At 36.7% G+C, this 12188-nt stretch overlaps 1 long non-coding RNA gene across 1 annotated transcript in view; it reads right to left on the bottom strand.

Moving 5' to 3' along the window:
* Positions 1-11018, bottom strand: part of LOC145989387 (uncharacterized) — a 65289-nt gene extending 54271 nt beyond the window's left edge. The window contains exon 1 of the long non-coding RNA XR_014441832.1: positions 10669-11018. This is a non-coding gene — a long non-coding RNA (uncharacterized LOC145989387). The remainder of the gene's footprint in view (positions 1-10668) is intronic.
* Positions 11019-12188: the final 1170 nt, after the last annotated feature.

Below are 12188 nucleotides of genomic sequence, written 5' to 3'. Positions count from 1 at the left end.
CATAAAGAGTGTTAAAAATGAAGACTGAGTCGTTTACACTTTCACTGGATCAAACAAAATTATATGTTTGTTAAATATTTATAATTTAATTTCAAATTATACAAATTAAATGGTATCTTTTACAATTTATTCCGGGAAAAATCATATTCTCAAAGTAAGGAATGGTTAAGATGTAGCGACAAATAACACCGTGCTTCTGAAATTTTATTACAGGCAGATATTACATATGGCCCTATTTGAAGGGTTTATACCTGGATCTGTTTGGTAGGGTCTACCAAAGAGAACAATGGGATAGGCGTGACTTAATATGTGGTGTGAGTGAACGTCTTGTCTCATTATTAAAACATTAAGATCCAACACCTGCCTGGAAATGAGCACTGTCTTAAAAAGTCTACGTCATAGTTATACGTATTAAGACATACAGAAGGAGACACTTTAGGCAATCGAAAAAGTAGGAGAAGAAATGCTTTAAATCACAATTATATAGTCTTATCTCCTATGAATTGTACTATTGTACTATGTATATGCTTGAACACATACAGAGTTTTGAGCTGGGTCTACCTAATGGTGGACAATCAAAGGGTCCCAGATTCGCAGGGACGGCGCTACAGGGGGCTAGGGGGGGCTGAAGCCCCCCAAAACTGAGCTTAGCCCCCTTGTAGCTCCCCCAGATGTTTATAGTACGGTAGACACATTTCGACCGAAAATGAGAAAAAAGTTGAAGTTTCCTAACATAATATTTTCCATTATAAAATTTCCATTGGGGCAAAGTCATTATAATGTCCAAGTGCATCTCTTACTTTATTAAAATTACAAGGGTAGTTTATTATGAAATATTCTAAAATTGTTCGTTGGAGAGCTGCAGATCTGTCTGGATCAACAAGGGCCACTGGTCATAGGAAAGAAGGCATGATACTCTGCTGTCTGAATGGTAGATGGATGCATTCAGTGGCTGTGAGATTATTTCTTGGTTGTTGGAGGTTCAAGTGGTGTCGAAGAATATATGCATACACAGCTAAACGTGTACAATTAATAGCCTCTCTAAATCGTATCACTATCTTTAGGAATAGGTCTAACAGGTGTGAAAAATGATTTTTATAAGTAGGAGGACGTTCAACATCTAAAGAGCAAACAAGTTTACTTTCTGTTTTCCTTATTCCAGTACCGAGTGTTGATGATGTTGTGTCATCCGTTTCATCGTTGTGTCTGTCCTTATATCTGCAAATGTACGAGAATGAGAGAGAAATACGACGTTAAGGAATCAAAGAGTACTACCTAATTCTTAAATGTTAAGAATTAGAAATTGGGCCTCCCGTCCCCGTGGTCCAGTGGTAAGCGTAAGACTACTGCTTTAAACCATGGGGTCCCAGGTACGAACCCAAGTGAAGCATATTTGTTAAGTGACTCGGATTCTACTATAAGCTCTAGGTTTAGTCCCGATTAGCATCTGCACATATATTGGACTTTACTACAAATCCGACCAACTAGACACTGCAATGCGGTACAAAGAAACAGCATGCTTTGAAATTTTTTTTAGCTCGTAGTGCTAGAACTACATGTTATAATTTGTGAGGTTAGAAAATAATTTCTGCAGTACCGTCATAGTAGCCAATTTCGATTCCGCGCAGAAATCTTTCTATGAAGCATATATGAAACTATTGATCCAATATTCATCAGCCTTTATGCATAATATATTCTTAAATAAAATTATAATCTTCAGCAGTTATTTTCACTAATCATGTCAAAATGTCCGGTGCGAGAATTTCAACTTTTTCTTTGTTTTTATGTCCAAGTATTTGTCTAGGGGAGGTGAATTTGTAGTGAAAATATCTTAATTCTTTGAGGGTGGCACGTCTACTCTTCAGAAATATTGCTGCAAGTGAACGGTATTTCTCTCATCCTCCCCATTTCTAGCCCTCTTGTATGGCCTTCTGCGAGACTTGAAAGTAGTTTCTGATTATCTATAGAAAACTGCTTTTATCCTAATTCATTCTCTCATGGAAAACGCACATGAATTTCGAATAGATAATACTGCTTATCAGGGCCTTATTATAAAGGAGTGAAGACATTTGCAGATAATATTTCAAGCACCGTAGTAAATTAACGAAACTGAAAGCTTCCAAAATGGTTTCAGAATTACGCGACGTGAAAGCAAAAGAGCAACGCGTGAAGAACATATTCAAGTTAGGATCTATTCTCCAGTTTTTGATCGCCTAATTTCTGGACTACAAGAAAGGCTTACTTCAAACAATGCTGTGTTAATTGGAATAGCTGTTTAAATTCAGGAAGTGCTGATTTTCTAAACTACGAAAAACTACAATCTGTCGCCACTCACGGCTGTTGTGATTTGGGAAGTTTGGAGAGTTCCAGTTAAAACTGACGCCAAAAATCAATTATCTATCTATTCTTCCCATTGCGAAAAAGCTTGCAAAGGCTGCATATAATTTTGCAGCTACTCTTTATGAGCAGACGTTCTTACTGTGGTTTATTTTCTCACTTCAGCAAAGGAGTATTCATACTCTTTACTTAGAAATACATGTAGTATTAATACGCATATCCAGAGTTGAGAGTGAGTGTCGTTTTCATGGTGTATTTTGTAATCTCAATATTAAGTCTGTTATACTATTCCAATAGCTAAATAATGGCTTAAGAAAAATATATAATTATTGCATTTTGTTTGGCCTAAAACATTCGTGCCTAAAAGTACTTTTGTGTGTGAAGGAACCGAATACGGTATCTTACATAGTCTGAATGTAAAATATGCCACTGGTAAAATTATACTGTAGTAAAACAATATGTAAATACATTTGATGCGCTCATTATAATAACGGCAGATCCCAACTGACCTCGAATTTTGAGATACAAGTATGACGGTATACTGCAGCCACCTACCTTTCATATGCTGAAGTATGTAACGGTCGGATTGACCATTACTGGTTTTGGTAATATGTTAATTAATTGCTGGCCAGCATCAAGGTGTAGGGTTAAGTAATATGTTTCCATGAGTGTACGTTTATGTTATTTTTGCATGTAAGTGTATATGCTTATTGGATTGTGCTTTGCTGGATGTTAGATTCCCCTGTTTTTTACCTCCCCGGTTGGGGGAGCTAGCTGTCTTTCAAAAGACCGTTGCAGTGGAATTTTCCAAGGCTACGGGGTTCACGTCCACGGACGTTTACCCCGACTATAAAAGAGGCCAGTTGGCTTTAGAAAAAAAACAGTGTTTCCCCATTTATCGACGAAAGAGGAACGTCTCCTCAAGTTTAGTCCACTTATGGTGGCTAAACTGGATATAATAATGTAGAATCTGGTTATGCCAGCCCCTGTTGCTGTCCCAAGTCCCCTTTTAGAAAAAGCTTTGATTATGTGGATATTTCCGTATTGATTACCAAAAGAAGGAGTGAAGGCGTAAGGAAACGCATTTTTAATGAACGGAATATCATTTAAGCTGAGGATAGGACCGCAGAGATAGTTATGCTAACTCTGCGGTAAAGGAAGTGCCGATGGTTATGCCATAGTGCGCAATTATATTGATTTAGAGATTTGGTAATTTGGTCTATGCAGACACACATGGAAACGCTATGTAAAATATGTATATATATAACTACGTATAATAAACCAATATATTCTACTAGAATGTTATGATTTAAAGAACTACCGTTGTGTCCATTTAACAAGTTGTATATTCACTTTCTGTACATGTGTAAACGAACCTATAAATTGTTGTGTGAAACCCCCCTTTTCGTAATTCCGGCGCAAATATAATCTGCTCGCTTGGCACCCAGGGTGAGGTGAAAGGAGAGATTGAGGTATTAAAATAGGAGGTAATCCAGAGGGCCAGATAGAAACGAGGGACAGGGGGGGCGGAACTTTCACAAGTATCAGAAAAATTGGGATATGCCAAAACTCTCATATTTCACCCTTAAAATTCGTCCGTAAGGAAAATGAAAATATTATCAGTGGAAAAATGTCATATCCCAACTGTGTGTGCTATTGCTTATGTCCGCTACGAGTTCGGTGGCGTTGTAGACAATATGGCAGCGTCCGTGACTGAGTGTGTTGTTATGCCAGAATCTCCGAAAAAAGATAAGAAACGAGTGAAAAACTCAACTCAATGGGTAATAAACAAACGGAAGTAATGCAGAAACAGTGGCAAGTCGTATGTAACAAAAACTTTAACTGTGGTTCCGGATAAAAAGACGTCAACCATTAGAGAAGTGCTGCAACCTTCCTGATTCAACTTGCGTGTTTCAACGTTTGTCTGGGGATGTGAAGGACACATTGTTTCTAGAGTTTTAAGGTCTTGGTGATTATAATAAGCAGAATGCCTATTTGTTCAATTTAATCGAGAAAAATGAACCTCGAAAGGTATACAAAAAGGACAGAATAATCAGAGACGAAAGTAGGCGCAAGTTTACCTCATATTTCTACAGAAACAGTGTTTTACATGCGTCAGCTATGGACGTATACCTTTAATGTTCATGTGTTAAAAATGAAGACAGTGCAGTATTGTTGTATGATCCGAAAATGTGGCTTCACGTGGCAGTGATGAAATAGGTTTTTGTTTCTAAAAGGTTTTGCCTCAGCTGAAATCAAAGTTCAATGTTAGCAGCCTCATCATATGGACTGATTCTTGTGCTGGACAAAACAAAAATCTTCATATTGTTGCTCTTTGGATTTACTTAGTAAAAATGTAGGTTTTTGATTCAATAACACATAGATTTTTCATACGAGTAAAAAACCCTTTCACTATTAATACAATGACCAGGGAAGATTTTGTTGATATTCAAAATGGTATTAGTTCAAACTTTGTCATCAGAAAAAGAGATGTTGATGGTGCTCCTCTGCTTCTACATAAGGTTACTTCCATTATTGTGGAACATGATAATCCTGATATTGTAAAATTTAGTTTATCTTATTCTGACATTGAGGTGCATCAAACAGTTAATTTTAGGAAACGAGGTAAAACTTTAGATGCTGCATTGTTTAAGTTACAGCAGAAGTACAGCGAACAGAAAAAAATTAAGAAAGCTAAATACAATGACCTGATGCTACTACTGGAATATATACTACCCGTCTATCATGATTTTTATAAAAATCTTGTTCATGATTTGTGTTGATGTTGAAGAAGAATGTGAAAATCTGGGAATGGAGCTGGTTTAATACAACATGTTAAATAAAGGTAAACTCAATAAATAAGTTTTATCCCATTTTTGCACTTGTGTATATTTTTTCCTAGTAAATAGCACAAAATCTGTGAAACTATTAAGCACAATGGTTCAAGAATTGAAGATTGAAAAAACATTTTGAAAGAACCTTAAAAAATTACGTCGTAATGTTAAAAATCTCCTGAGTTTTGAAATTAAACAGATAATATCATTTTTCTCAAAATGAACTTTGGTTGGGATCTACCGTTATTATTCTGAGCACCTCATTTTTGCCTGTATCAGTTAGCCCCCTTAGAATTTGACTCTGGAATCTGTAGCTCCCCGTAGTTATTTCAGGCGAGCGCCGTCACTGCGGATTCGATCACCGATAGAGACACATTGCAAAGTGATTTATATCTTACTTTAAACTGTTGACTGATTCAGTTGGTGTTTTAAGTCCACCTTATGCGACACCTTGATTACAAAGCGACGACGATACCACTACGTCATCGGGAAGTTTACTTTAAACTGTAGGCCTAATCCCGATTAGCCTATCTGGAGTGGAAATAAAACAAACAAAAAAAATGTGAATCTGGAAATACCCGAAATTTCATCTTTGTCAGGTTTCCCGGGCCTTATTAACTCAATATGTTTTATAGGAATCATGAAACATATTACCAAAAATGTCCCTCCCCCAAAAAACCTGATGCTTCATGCTGTAGCGACTATAGATCAACTCGTTAAGGTGGACAGTTCGTTCCATGCGAAAAAGTAAAGAAAAGTAACTGAAAGTAATTGTTGATTCCGTTACTCTTCACTTGAGTAACAATAATCCGTTTAGAAAGTAACGAATTCTAGCTGCCTTTACAGAAATTAGTGTTATTTCCAAAGGCTGTACATGAAACTAACAAGGAGGCAACCAGCAACAAACCATACATCATTTCCGTTAATGTTAATCTCTGCAAGATTTATTTCACTTGCCGGAACTCGTTAGTTCCGTGCGTACATGATATGGTAATAAGGCGCATGTGTAATTTCAGACGCACGAAGTTTGTTGTAAATATTATCATGTGCGTATGTGATAAAGCGTGTCTATCGTTGCTGCTCACTGATATTGCTATCAGTTTTCCCGCCATTTTCCTTTGGGGCAATAAATCTTTGATATTGCCAAAACTTCTTACAGGGAGAAATTATGTAAATGCATGCCTTTCAGGGATCTTCAGTGAGCGTGCGAATCGAATGTTTTGCTTTTAGTAGTTCAAGGGGGAAAACTGTCTATTGTGGGCGTTAAAATATATTTTAATTAATATTTTTCCGAGTGCTCACTATTCATCTGCGGAGTTTTCATTTTCTTATATTGTTACTGCATTTTAAAACATTTATTAGCTTAGATGTGTCGATATACAATACAATTAGCTGTTCTTTTTTTTTTTTTTTTTTTTAAAAAAACAGTGAATTATTCGAGTTTTATACATGGATTTCCGAGAACAGTTCAACTTGTACTATCGTTTTGCGTGTACCTTCCATTCAAATTATAAACGTTTTTCTCCTTCTTTTGTCAACAATAAACAAACTAAAATATTGGCAAGTATTTCGTGATAATTAAATATATTCACAATGCTTAGATTGATTGTATGACGTTTGAATGAACGAAAATTAATTTGTTTCATGAACAAATTTGCATTTTAGAAATATGTTTTAAATTAGTGAAGGGGGTAAAATGACCCTTGCCTGGGATACCCAGTCTTAGTGGGGATTCTCAGCAACCCCCGTTGATTCACGCCCTGCTTCTTGTTTACAGTCCACTATGCCCTCTACAATTATCTGTTGTTTTTTAAAACTTATCGGTATTCAGGAAACGAGCCGAAAATTTACGTTTGGACGAAGATAGCATGCTTCAAAATTTAATTTTCTTGGCAAGGTACTAAGCTTTTCCAATAGATGTTGCTGGCCGCTGATGTTCCATCAGTGTTCAAAAGCACTGATTGTTTTGGTTAATTAAGTTATTTTATTACTTGTAATGTTGTGATCGAATATGTGAGGCAATAAAGTTATGTTACAATTCCAAAATAAATATTTGCGTCTTCAATTTCGATGGCGAATTCTTTAGGGTCTTAGACGGTTCAGTCTAGCTCGAAGACAAATAAAGACAAAGACAACCGTGACGAAATACACGTATGGTATTCATGTGGGCTAATTTTGTAGATAATAGTTAGATATTTTATTCCACTCTCTTCAATTAACATGTATTATTATAACTCGGTTTGTTAACTGTTGTATACACATATAATTTAGCGTTGACATGTATTATGTTTATTTACATTTCTGCACAATAATATTTCTTATCAAAGTGTAAATTTACAAACTCAAAGCAAGAAATGTAGAACACTGTAATTGGGCATTCGTCAGTTGTGTTTAATAATAATAATAATGTTCACCTGCTGTGGTGACACCTGACCTGCCGCCATTTTGAATTATTTCCATTACTTTCTAAAGTTCAGTATTTAGAGAACCAGTGGACCGATTTTAGCTGGTTTTGGCTTCAAGTGAGGCTATGAGAGCAAAAATTTCTATAAATGCATTACATTTAATAATATAAATGATTTATGTACTCATTGCCGGCTCCCGTGGCGGAGTGGTTAGCACATCGCGCTACGACGTTAGGGGTCCCGGGTTTGAATCCCGGCCTGGGCATGTTATTTTTTTTTGTGAGTGTCCATTCATCATGTCATCACTCATACCCATCTTCGCAAATTATCCGAAAGTGGCACAAAAAGCGAAGTAAAATAAACTAAATCAATCAATCAATTATGTATTTATTTTTGGTTTTATAAAAATATAGAATAAAATTAGCAAAATCAATTGCATTTACTTAAAATTCTTCCATTTTTATCAGAAAACGTGTTCAATAACTCTTGTAAGAAATAATTATTGAAGCTTTCCTGGCGGCGAATAATGAAAAGTTTTTTTCGAGCAATCAGCCAGGTGATTTCCGGATAGACTTCCAAGCTTTCGAGAGATAACGTCACTCGCATCTTCAGGGATTGAACTTTCACTTCCTTGAAGATGAGAGTGATGTTAGCTCTACAAAGCTCGGAAGCCTATCCGAAAATCACCTGACTGATTACCCGAGAAAATCTCTTCAACTCTTATAAGAGTAGTACGTAAGCTCAAATTTAAGGTATAAAACATGACACTTAGTTATACATTAACGTAGGTACAGCTGTTTAATTGATAATATGCTTAGAGCATTTATCTATACCATAGTAAGTACCATTTACTCAATGAACAATGCAATTCGGCAAAAGGCCAAACTTTAAGCTCTATCTGAACATGAACAACTCCTGTCAACACACAATGGAGGAAACATACTATTTCCTCTTCCACCATTTTTTTAAAATATAGTGGCAAATAGTACATTGAGAGATAAATCCTCCAACATAGCGGAATCGCTAACAGATGTTACCCTAATGTTAATGATTCAAACACAAACTTTGGATATATCGTGATAATGGTATCAGACGTGGATATGCTAGACCTATATGTCCACCATCTTGAAATGCGACGCCATGAAATTCTCAGAGCCAATTGTCTAAGCAATAACTTGGCCAATACCGAACTTTCTTTAAATCGATCATGAAGGTTCACTTTATACCGTGGAAGTAAATATCAGTTTTTGAAAATTCCGACTTGTCAAAATTTGAAAATAATTCTTTAGAAAAAAAAAAAATTTAAAGGAATTTTCAATGTAAACCGCTAGCTTTAGCGTAAAAATTATCAATACTTTATGAAAGACAGTTAATTGGGTACAGAATTAGAGGGTTCTTTGAAACGCGAGGAATGACGAGCATTTAGGTAATAATATCATTTAACCACTCCTAACAGCAATAAACTTTCATAGACGCAAACGGAATTATAAACTTTATAATTTCAGTCTTGTAATAACTCTATGAAACAAGAAAAGTCATAGGCTAGTAATTATATTCTATGTGTTACAATTTAATATTAACATTAAAACTTTGACTAGCTACTTTGGGACCATGAGTGTATTAGTGCAAATGGTGACTATGTTACTATTTTCGTTCTCCCGGTCTTCTCTATAATGAAAATTCTAGAAGCATATGTATCAGGACAGTGATGAACCTCCTTTTTAACACCAGATAGGACGATAAAGCAGGTGATGACTCTTTTTAAGTAATAAGAGGCAAATTAATTCGAATATACAAAAGAGAAGTTATCAATTGAAGTTTTACACTTTTCAGAACACTAATATCTTATGATTCTCACCAGATGAGATTGCACTATAGCATGACAAATTAGGAAATCAATCCGAGAAAATAGATTCAAAACAGACAAATCCATGTGTGAAACAATGAAAATAGCTAGCCGGTATTAAGATAGGCAATATTGTATGGTCTTGCTAACATATTTTAGGAAGATTCTACAGTGAATATAACAAATCATGATGTTATGATACCTGTATTTTATAACAAATTAGATACTCAGTGGTGGTGACATCTAAAAGCTAGAATCTCAACTATATCTGAATCAACCAACCCTCTCTCATTCTGTATCAAGTCTAAATTGTCTTAATTTGAATTTTAAAACCTTGAGTGCATATAAATAAACTTAATTGTTCTATGCTATGGTGTATAATATTAAAAAAGGTCTAATCTCGCCTAGCATGTCCACATAGAACGTAGTTTAAGAAAACAAAATATAATCAAAATAAATTGAACCTGAATTAACCTAAGTTCACACATATTAATTCAAAAAATTATTACCACTGCAGGGCCAGAAAAATTACATGTTTTGACATGCTTTAATCTGTGTCATTTGTTGAGTAATGACTTTCAAAATAATAATTATAAGTAAACCATTCAATATAATATTTTCTTTTTGTTGCCACTGTTGCATTGTGTGTTTGGGGTTTGAGTTTGAATTGATGTTTTAAGTCCACTTTATGCACAGATAGCAGTGGCGGCGATTAGGGGGGTGAGGGGGGGGGACAGTCCACCCCACTTTTCGCCACTTTTGCCCCCGCACTATGCTAAACCTTATTTACAAAGTGAAATATACTCTCTTTGCCCCCCTCAGTTTTGGCACCATACCCCCTCGGTTTTGGAAAACAATCGCCGCCACTGACAGATAGGCTAATCGGGACTGGACCTACAGTTTAAAGTGGGATCCGAACCACTGTGCAATGTGCCTCGAGTGTGTTTGGGGTCGTTTTCACTATAAGTGCATATACAATACGTATACATTGCTTATTGGTGGTACTTGAAGTAGACCTAAACAATGTTGTCAAATTCAAGAACGACAACCCATAAAAGTCACGCCCATTGCGGAGTGATCAGCGTAGCCAGAAGTTCTAGATTCGAATCCTGGGTGATATGTACGTGTCGTTGTAATTCGCTCTTTCCATTTCATCAAATCACTCTTATGTTGCGATTAGGTAGTCTGATTAGGTAGAAAGAACTAAAAATACAAATAAAAAGAAGATGTGATTACAATAGCTTACCTGTTGGAACATGTTGAGGCCAGAACTGTCATCTCTGCATCGCAGGTATGCTGAGCAAAATACCAGAATGTCCATGTAAATTATGTCGACTCTCACAGAGCCAAAAGTACACCACCATAACGACTCACCAATGCCTTCCTGGTCAGAAGACCGCTTACCAAAAGCTGCAGCACAAGAAAATCGGGATGCTTTCAAGCTTGGAAGTTCCTTAATGACAGATGCTACTGATTTCAAACACCGGGTTCCGAAAAGAAAGGAAAAAAAAGGAGCTTTCCCGGGGGCTTTTTTAGTTCTTTCGCGTGACATTGGAAGCGTGCCACGTCGCCGAACCAGTTTAACGGGCCTTTGGTAGCTCTCGTCTGCAGGGGACTGCATGAGGAAGAATGAGAGAGAGAAAAAAAACAGCCAACTAGATTTCCAACAAAAGGTTTATACACCTTTTCATTATTTCTTCATTCCACGATGGTCACCGCACTTTTGTGCAAGTGGGGTGTTCGTGTCCCTTCCACCTGTAACAATCACGCAACGCATAAGCGTTTCTCACAAAGACTTGATGCCTGTCTTAGCAAAGTATCTGCTTTAAGGTCTTCTTTTGCCGAGACAAAATGTTCAGTCCACCTGAAAAAGAGTAAACAACGCCGTGAACAGGAATTGCTTCATCTTTACGAGAACCGAAGACGAATCTGCCCTCTACGTTGTCGAGGATGGCACATAACTATACTCAGATACACGGAATTAGGAGATCGGCAGAATTTGCGACGTTGCCAAATCAGTATAACACATTCTCACCCGTTATGAATCTTTTCATGGGCCGAACTAAGCCTTTTTCCCCAAGAGTATACTTCAGTTAGTTATGGTGTTCCAGCAACCATCTGTACCATTCTTATTTGTAATTATTAGCCTTTACTATAGTAATGAACTCAAATTACTGTGAATGAAATGAAAGTTTATATATGTGAAACGTATAATTTTTAGGTTGACATTCATTTCCCAAAAGGAGGGGGAGAGGGCAACGGCTCACCCTTTCCGGACACCCACGGTCCTGGTAAACGATCTCCCGCAAATAATAAATTATCCCCCAGCTAAAATACAATACATTATAGCCCCTATCACACGGAACTGGATTTCTAATAGGAATGCCCTAGTTGGCGCTGAACTGACATTCTAGGTGGAAATCATGGCCGGTTGGCTGGCTGCTTGACTGGTTTGGAGGAATAGGACATGTTCTAATTGCTACTTGCTTTCCTCGACTGGATTCTGTGGAACAGCCAATCCGAGAAAAGTTTCGCCATGTGAAGATAATCTGTGAGTGTGCAAAGAAGCGTTTTTGTCTGTGATTTCCGAGTGTTACTACAGAGTCATTCCATGCCAAATCAACACAGATATGTGCAATTTCCAACCTGACCATCTCCGATTTTCATGAAATTTGGGGAGTTGAAACTATGCATGGAACGTAGTAACTATGAAAATTTTAAGTCTCGTCCGTCTTGTAATTGTTAAATTATTCAAGGTCAAATTTC

The sequence above is a fragment of the Lepisma saccharinum genome, chromosome 6 (genome assembly GCF_977018435.1).
Source record: "Lepisma saccharinum chromosome 6, izLepSacc3.1, whole genome shotgun sequence".
Lineage (NCBI taxonomy): Eukaryota > Metazoa > Arthropoda > Insecta > Zygentoma > Lepismatidae > Lepisma > Lepisma saccharinum.
The sequence above is the reverse complement of the archived record's forward strand: the minus strand, read 5'-3'. Positions and strand labels throughout refer to the sequence as shown.